Below are 9,943 nucleotides of genomic sequence, written 5' to 3'. Positions count from 1 at the left end.
AGGAATTTTAAATAGTTAATTTGATACGAATATCGATATATTTTGTTATGCATAAAGTACTATATATTGATGCATATTACTTAAAATTCAAGATTACAAATAATTATGCATAAGTGCAACTTATTAAAGCTTGATGTTTGAATTCGTATAAATAACTGCGGATAAACATAATCAAATAGAGAATGAACCCCCAGTCACTGAGACTGACGCCTATGATACGACTGAGGATGTCAAACAACTGCTCCCTCCTTTTGCAACAGTCCTTGACAAAATGGACGACCTACAACAGGGAATGCCCTCAAAAGGATGGCCTGCCTAACGGTCTCTCTGCTGTCCAAGCTAAGGTTCGTGAAGTCAAAGATAAGTTGAATGCCATGAAGACGGAAGTCCAACAAAACTTTGAAGCCATCACACCTCTCTCTAGCAAGACTGAAGATGTTTAGGCTCAGCTTACCAAACATGGTAAGCTCCTTAAATGAATCTTCCAACTTGTACAACATCCAACACCTATCCATGAACCCTCCTTTAAAGTAGCTGATCATCATCAGCTGGATGTGGTTGCTAAGCTCAACCTTCATCAGGCCGAAACCATTGCCTCCATGGAGCTAAAGCTGCAAGCCCTCTTTTCTCGCATCTCTCTCAGCTAATGATGTTGATTATGACAAAAAAGGGAGAAGAATACAGAGAAGGCTACTGAAAAGGACCTTGGGGAAAAGGCATTGGAGAACCTACTGAGGATGCCAGGGAGAATATCCCTAAAGCCATCAATGATGATGATGTCATGGTTACTGCTACTGACCATCAAGACCTTCATCCTTCCACCTCTGCATTTCCAAATGGTGGTGATGAAGATGATGATGAGGCCTTTGAGCCTCAGATCCCAGACGCAGGTACTGACCTTGGTGGTGATGATGATGATGACGACGACGATAATGATGATTTCTTCATTCAGATCATTCCAAGATAGCCTGCCAAAGGAATCTCCTTCAGGGAACCTGCTTCCCAAGGGGAGAGATCATCGCACCAGCACTCTTCTGGCAAAGGAAAAGGAGTCGCTGAAGAAAACCTTGCCCTAATTCTTGGGGCACTCAGCTAATCTGAGGATGCAGACACTTCTTCCAGATGATGAAGATGAAGCTTGCAACCTCATAACCAGGAAGTCGTCTAGACAACCTGTATGTTCAGGGTTGAAGAATAGGGGTGTGCGTAGGTTGAGTTGGGCGGTTTACAACCTTTTTACAACCCAACCCAATTATGGCAGTTTGAAAAAATCTCAACCCAATCCAACCCATTAAAAAGTATAACCCAACCCAAGCAAGGGTTGGGTTGGGTTGTCCGGTTAGTAGTTACACAAATTTGATGAATGAAATAATTCATAACACTTAACTTTGTAGACCATATTATAAAGCGTCCTATCTAAAAAGATTACAATAAGTTTATAGGAGTTTTTGGACGTTTCGACAAGTGTTTTAGAATCATCTTTAAGTAAAATATCGTATTAGTTATTTATAGAAACATTTTGAAAAGTGTCTCGTAAACTCATCTATTTATAGGACACCTATGTTCCCATGACACTTTTTCAAGTCGTGTCGTATAAAATAACTAATACGCCACTTTATTTTAAAAGCGTTATAGAATTTGTTAAGACGCACAAAATCATCCTATAAGCATATTGTAACTCTTTTAGATAAGACATTTTTCTTGTTTCTTCCTATAAAGTATCACATTAGGACGTTTAGACATTTTAGGCATCCTATAAGATCTAATGTTGTTGTAGCGAAATGCTATAACAAAGCATTTTTTTCCACTAAAGTACAACATAAAATGACTGGGTATTTAGATTGATGGATTCGTCAACTAAATATCTATCAATATTATTCATATTCTCCAACATATCAATTTGTTGTTGCTGCAAAAAATATTTCAATAATTTTCCTAATTAATTAGATCATTTGTCATCATTCTTTGATCGTGAATCTCTTTTGATAACCTATACATTTAGCTAAAATGAAATAAAACATAATATAAATAAAAAGTTATACAATATTAATATATATATATATACACATAAACACACACACACACACAYATATATATATATATATATGTATAATTTTATAAAAACTATATATTAGCGGCAGGTTGGGCGGGTTGAGGTAGGCCCAACCCAATTTCAACCCTCCTAATTGGCGGGTTAGCGGTTTGGCAGGTGAGTGTTTTGGCGGTTAGGCGGGTTAGGTTTAATTGGGTTGCTAGCGGGTTGGATTGGGCGAGTTAGGTGTAATTGGGTTGACAGTTTTTTGTACACCCCTATTAAAGAAGACTTGAGAATGACTCGGCTAATAAGTCAACTTGACCAATCCAGAGTAAAAATTCCCTTTCATACCTCTAGATGTGGTGAGTTTGACTTTCACTCTGAAAGCTGAACGTAAAGAATCCATGAAAGTTGAACAAGAGCTGAAGCAACATCAACAGCAACTTAAAGACAACCTGGAAATAGCCAAGACTCTAGCTGATCAAGCTCTTGTTGAAGGGAAGTTCAATCAGAAAGATCATCTTAGTGTTTAAGCCCTAGTCTTAGAAGAAGCTGAACAGAAGAGATAAATGGTGTTGACACTGAAAAATAAGGATCTGAATTGGTGCAGAGAAAGGATCAAAACAAGAATGAGCTCTAACAAGATCTCAAATGTCACTATTAGTGGTTGAATGAAAGATGGTGCTCTTCTAATTTCTATGGTCATATTCTGAGAGAACAACGATGTTGTCATTGAGTATCCCTCCTTTCTCAGTCAATATGGTTTTTATGAATGGCTCGAGATTCGACAGGTGATTTAGAACTCAGAAGTCCAAATCCAATCATAAGGCTTACATTGAAGAAATTCTGAACGAACTATTCAACAAGGTGTAGAAGATCGTCGAGGTTCCTTCTCTACCATAGAAGTCCTCTCGAAAGCGTATCATTTCTGATCCTGAAGATGGTGCATCCCACAGGAACGAGCATGAAACAAAATTATCAGTGGATGAAATCTTCAAGGATAAAAAGAAGCCAGATATCTTAATGCTGAATCTATCATTGCCTGAAAAGGGACCCTTCATTCCCAACATACTGCATGTGAAACTTGAATATGAACTTGTGTTCATTGACTATGATGGTCAGTACAGGTTTCAGCGAGTGTCTGAGCTCCACCTCTGCCCAATAGATCACCTTGTGTATCTTCGAACTTGGCTGAATGAATATCTATATGGAGAGATGATGGACCGCAAGATTCAAAAGAAAATGATCAGAAGAAATCTTCAAGGAGAAGATGTACCTGACTCCATCAGCTTCAAAAATCTAGATTAGAAAACCTTTCAGTCTTGTAAAATCTTATATATCTTTATCTTTTCTTTCAGTGTATAACTTTTATGTTTTAAGCCTACCAAGACCAATTGTAATCATTTATAATATTTTATCTTGTAAGATATTTTAATAAAATGATTGGTTCACTGAAAAGGATCCCTCAAAAGAGTAAACAGAACATGTACTTATGAGTTCTATTTATTTCTTACATTCGCTGACACTGTTCTAGTCAGTGAATATGCTTTCAGTATTTAGTTATTTATATTATGTAAGCTCATTCTTTCCTTGTAATCTTTTACAATTAAAGTAAATTTCCATAATAAACTTTATCATTGGAAAAGATCTGAAAACAGTTAAAAGGGACAAGTATTTTACGAGTACATTTTCCTTACTGTAATACCCAATCAATTTTCTTTATGTTGCTTTGTCATCATCAAATAGGGGGAGATTGTTGATCCTCTCTCTTAGTGATTTGATGATGATCTTTTTTATCTTACGAAATATACTATCTCTTTATTCAACTTCAACAATCATCACTGATTTTGTTCAGTGATTGCTGAACAAGTATTCTTCAGGAAGACAAAACTCACACTCTAGACTCGTTGTCTTAGCTCCTCAACCTTATTCTTATTCTCTGTAAATAGACATATACAATTCATTTCATAAACACATCCAAAAAAACCAAAAATAAATTCGAGAGTTACATTTAGTTTAAGATTGCGGTTGAACAAATAAGGTGAGTATGTTATGACATTTACTGGGATACATATATGTTATATAAATGTTTTTATGCATGATGAATACTTGAAATTATGTTTCGGCATGTTTGTCTTGCATAAGATAAGGTTATGGTTATAATGCGTTCTATGAGAAAGACATGTATTTTACATGTGGCGAATGAAATTTTTGTGCATGTGAAAGTATAGTCATGTTAAATATCCGATGGGGTATAAGAATGGAGGATGTCTTGCCAATTGACCTCAGGGGGAAGATTCTTTGTGGAATCCAATGATCTAAGATCCTGTTGAGATTGTTTGGAATACTTACATTTATGAGACCTCACACTAAAAGATTATGTCCAAATGATGTAGTGAATTATTTATGCATGATTATGAAAAGTGTAGTGAATTCATATTCATACAATAAATGATATGCTTTATGAAAGATGATTTCTTCATAAAACCATAAACTGCTCATTAAGCGTAAAGCTTACATATTCCATATATGTATCTCAAGTAAGACATGAAAGGGTTCAAGATGAAGAATTATAGTTCTTAAAATAACCATTATATGTACAAGGATATTGAACTATTGTTAGAATGCTTCCACATATGTAAATTTTATGATGTTATTGTATTGAACTAATGAGGTAGTGAGTTATATGAAATTTTGAGTTCACATACGAGTAACAAAAAAAGAAATAAAGCTAGTTGGTGATGACACCTAAGGTATGATAATAGGGTGTCACAACCTTCTCCATCCTTTTCTTGCTCATCTACCACTGTCATTTGTTATTGAGCTAGAAAAGTTTGCAATGTGGTATAAAGTTTACCAATCTCACCTGCCAAATCTTCCTTAGCAGCAAAAGTCTAAATCTACACTCAGCTACGACCTCTCCCACGTGCTAAACTTTCTTGTATCGATACCAACGGCTCAATCGGTGTCTCCAAACTCCTTCATAGCCCTTGGGATCCAGTACCAGATGTACCCATTTTAATTTCAGGTTTTTGAACCTCCCATCCTCATAGTCTTCCATAGCCCCAAGATCCAATACCAGATAGATCTACTTGAATTGCATGCTTATGAATTTCCCACCCTCGGCCCCTCCTACAACCTCTCCATGACCCTGGATACCAGTTGTACTTGTTGGCATTACTGGTCCATCACCAAGAACCTCATTGGTTGGGTTTGCACCCTAAGATGGTGCAGACTGCAGACCTACTTCTTCCTGAACGCAAGGGCATGACTGCACTCTACAATTCACTCAGAAAGCAAAATTTAACCAACATTTCCGATATAACAAGGTAAAACAAGCATGCACATGTATATGTAAATTTAGAATTACATTGGCCGGTTGTGATTTTAGATTGACCTTACATGAGGGTCCTTACTACCCTGTTATGGTTGTCCCATAAATTTACTCCTATTGGCATTCCTATTTCTTAGCTGTGACCCCTTCCTTACAGTTTAGTTTTGGCAAAAAATACCATAGTGTACATCAATTTCAAATGCAAAAAATCACATTTTCCCCGGAACTTAGCACAACGCTTGTAGACACACATGCATGTCAGCCACCAGTGACAAAATCAATATGGTCTGAATTGATTCAAATCCAATGTGATCATGAAAAGCATTTAAGACACATGGAAAATATCACTCCTATGAGATCTTGACGACTCATGGTATCTTACTCCCAATGTGTTAGTATGAACCACATTCTCTTACGATTGAACAATTATGCATGACAATAAATCTATAGGATATAAAGAATAGGTAATAAGAACCATAATCAATGATTTAAAAACCTCATAAACCAATCACATATTCATGAAATAGTGTAAAAGAACTCACCTGATCTCCAACCCTTAAGACAAGCTCTAAAGGCTAGAAATCTCACAACCGAACATTTAAAATTAATTGTATTAAATAGGTGTTAACCCCAAACTGATTATTGCATACGACCCTCTTTTTTTTTATTAACCTAGATATCCAACCCGCTATGCGATCCGACTAATCCCAGGGCGACCACCTGCTTTGCCATTAGACCGAAGTCACCGCATTTGAACCTCCGTGGCCACAAGGGGATTTTTATTCCTCCTTGGATTTGAACCTGGGACCTCTTGGTACTTTTGACCTTTGGAGCCAAGCTCAAACCAATCAGGCACCACCTTTGTGGTTGCATACGACCCTCTTTTATTTTCTTTATAATGGTTCTAATCGATGCCCAAACCAGTTTCGAACAGTTACTTAGGCAAACATTAGGAAATCCTCAAACAAGAAGTTATGTGACTTGTCATACGACTTCAAGTCATGGGCCTAAGTCGCACAACTCTCTCGATCCATTCTCGTGACTTGTCCTGTGACTTTAAGTCGCGGGGCTAGTCATGAAACTTTTGGATGATCTGTATACTCACTAAAACCCAAAACATACCAAGGAATTTAAGTCCACACACCAATACTTTGATTTTAAAGCAATTCTTCCCCCAAACCAACATCTTCTAGACTCAAAAGAGTTCCCAATTACGTTTCTGACATCATTGAACTATTAGATCCCCAAACCATTTGGTTAATCCTCACCAAAAGGGAGAAAACATTAAACTCAATCATATAATGTGAAACACCATGAATCCATCATAAAAACTCCCAAAACTCTAGATGGGTTGCAATTAATTCGATGGATTCAAGAAGAGAACATGATGAAACTTCCAACACTAACAAAATTGAATAAAAGAAGGATTTCTATGAAGAACACAATCATTTCTAAAAATTAACCTGATGAGCCCCAAACCCTAATTCTAATAACAAAACTCAACCAATGGACGAAACCGAGCACACAAGTAAGAAGTGTTACCTTAAGATGATGATCCCCTCTCACTTTCTTCTTCAATCCTTCAAAGAGTTCTTCACCAAGAGCATTTTTCTTGAAAACTTATTTTCTCACACATACACTAACTAGCTAATGGCACACATTAAGATTTATTAACTTTAAGTTGAAACTCTCATGAGCAGACACTAAAGTAGGTGACGCCATCTTGATGGGCACTAACGTTATAGAATCTGTAATCCCAGTAAACAGTTATAGAATCTGTAATCCCAATAAACATTGATATGTGGCAATGCTTTTTGTGTTTTCCTTGTAATTAATCAAAAAAGGTCTCTCTCATCATCGAAAGATATTATGTGTATAAAACTATAAGGTTTAACTCTTTTGGGTGATTATATCCCTTTGTGCAATTACTACCAATTTCAGGTAAAAATCTTGGTATCTACAACCTTCTATTGATTTATTGTTTCAGAATAAATTGTTTGAACTCATTAGACGAAAGCCTAACACTTTTTCTTAAATCTCATGTATATCAGGTCCCAATAGTGCCAAATCTAAAGTTGTTTGAGAAAGTTGGTGCAATTTATAAGCATTCGGGAGGACGGCATTTTCGGGTCGTCTTGTGTGTTAAAGGTGGACTTTTGAGGATTTTAGTGACACCCGGTCATAATCTAATCCATTTAGAATTAGATTACTAGGTTGCTAAATTAAATTTAAGTTAAAATACATTTTTTTTCAATTAAAGTTAAAATACGATTTTTAATTTTTTTTACTAAGATTAAGTTTCCGGTGAATAATATAATTAAGTTTTTTAAAAATCATATTTTTATCGAAATAATCGAATTTTTTTAAAAAAAAATCAATGGCGGATTTGTGGCGCCAAGTCAATAAAAGTTGATTTTTTTGGTATCCACCGGTAATTTTCCGGCTGGAAAACCACCAGAAAAAAGTGTTTTTTTAATGTTAAAATCTGGGAAGAAAATTGAAAAATAGATGTTGTTTGTAAATTTCATAATAAATCGCGCGTTTGTCGAAATAAGGAGTGCGATAAATTTTTCAAAGCTTGAGTTGTCTACTACACATATCTATAAGACGGTATAATCTGGATTGGGTTCTAAATAAGGGGCTGTTTGTTTACCACTTATTGATCCCATTAAGAGGCTAGGGTCTGAATCGGTCAAACCTAATCTTGTTTGGCAAGACTTTTAAAAAAGCCCTGAATGGTAATTTTCCTCTTAATCGCTCCTTCATCTACCCCAACCCCATACGATTTAGATCTCAATTTTTCCAATATTATCCCTCGACTTTTGATTCTCTAGGTACAATCCATCGATTCGGTCTGTCTCTCTTCCCGATTCACCCCTTATCATTTCCCACTAGTTGATCGAACCAACAATCGCATCCGTTGAAGAACCGATTGTAGCACCTGTTGAAGAACTGATTGTAGCACCTGTTGAATACACAACGTTCGATTCAAGGTACCATCTCTCGACTTTAGTATGTGTTTAGCGATTCAACTTTCGTTTGTATATGTTTAGTAATTTGGATTTAAACCTGCTATTTTTTCTCCTGTTTTGATATCCTTTTGCTCGATTGTTCTTTGAGAAAAGTATTCAACCAATAATGTACTTTTCAACTATCATGTTTTATTGATCATGTTCATTTTGGCTGATATTTTGATGCAACTGTTCTTCTATAAATTAAATCGACAAGTTCTAGGATTTTTTTTTCACGTTAAAAGATTGACCTGTATAATAGACTAGTAGTAATGAAGACTGAATTTGTGATGCCATCCACTGCAGTCCTGATGTTCTATTTGCTTCTAATAGGAGGGTACCTATTTTCCATGGAACAGTTCCTCTTCATCCCCTATTTTAACATGCCTCATTATCAACTAGGATACTATTTGTCTTCCCTTTACTTCCTATAATTGGATCATTTGGTAACTTTATTTTTTTATCGACATAAGAACCAATAGATAAAAGAAAGAACTATATGAGTCCAATAATCAACATGCAGTGCCCAAAGTGGAAGATTTCAATATAAAGTTCTAGGAACTTGATTCCAAGTGTAGAAGTATGGGAGTATTTATTTTATCCATGTGAGTGTGGTGTTTAGATCCTTCACTTCCATGAGCTTGATATGGCCTTTCCTTTGAAATAATGGCACAATAACCAGGAGCTAAAATATCAAATAACATGATTAATTAATAAATATATGGCACTATGTGTTCAAAGTTGACTTAAAAAAGAGACATTACCCTTCAAGTAGCTTAAAGACAAAATGAAGCCCATGTTGATTAACAATGAATACTAACAAGGTACCAAGTGATATCCATATATAGCATCCATCAAAGTCTAACCCACGACTTTGATAGTGAAAAAAAGCTAAAATCCCCACTTTAACCTAGCTGGCATTGAAGCTGCAACCAGTTCCCATTCGTTAGTTGGATATATGGACTATGGTTGAAGTGTGTTGATCCTCTCTCTCAGTGATTTGATGATAATTCCTTTTAACTTATACGAAGTATTTATGTTTTTGTTTTTTAGTTCCAGCGATCATCACTAAGTCTGTTCAGTGATTGCTGAGAATATGTAATGTAAGTCCATCAGTACAACGATACTTCAAGAAAACAAAACTCACACCAAAGAACCTTCAGTGAAAGTTGAAGACTGAAACTGAAGATTAGAGACTGGCGAGTTCGTGATCTAAAGCAGCGTTCAGTGATACAACCTAGTCTATATATGTGTGAAGACTACTCGAGCTCAACGAATGCTGAAGAGACCTTCAGGCTATTCCAACATTCAATGATCAAAAGAAGCTTGTTAAGCACAATTGTTTTTGTCTTATCCTTACACACACAAAGGACAAACTCATACCCTTTCTAGAGCATAGTACGGTACAGAGCCGATTAGTTGACTCTACTACCCCACCAACTCCATGAAAGGATGTCTGCTCATGAATAGGCTTTTGTACTATTCACTGTAGCAAATGACAAGTCTTTCTCTAAAGGCTTGACACGTATTCAAACCCTACTGCATTGCATTAAATGTGCATTT

This window comes from Cynara cardunculus, assembly GCF_001531365.2.
Source record: "Cynara cardunculus var. scolymus isolate 2C chromosome LG 10, CcrdV1, whole genome shotgun sequence".
NCBI classification, from domain to species: domain Eukaryota; kingdom Viridiplantae; phylum Streptophyta; class Magnoliopsida; order Asterales; family Asteraceae; genus Cynara; species Cynara cardunculus.
Note: the sequence above shows the minus strand (reverse complement) of the source record.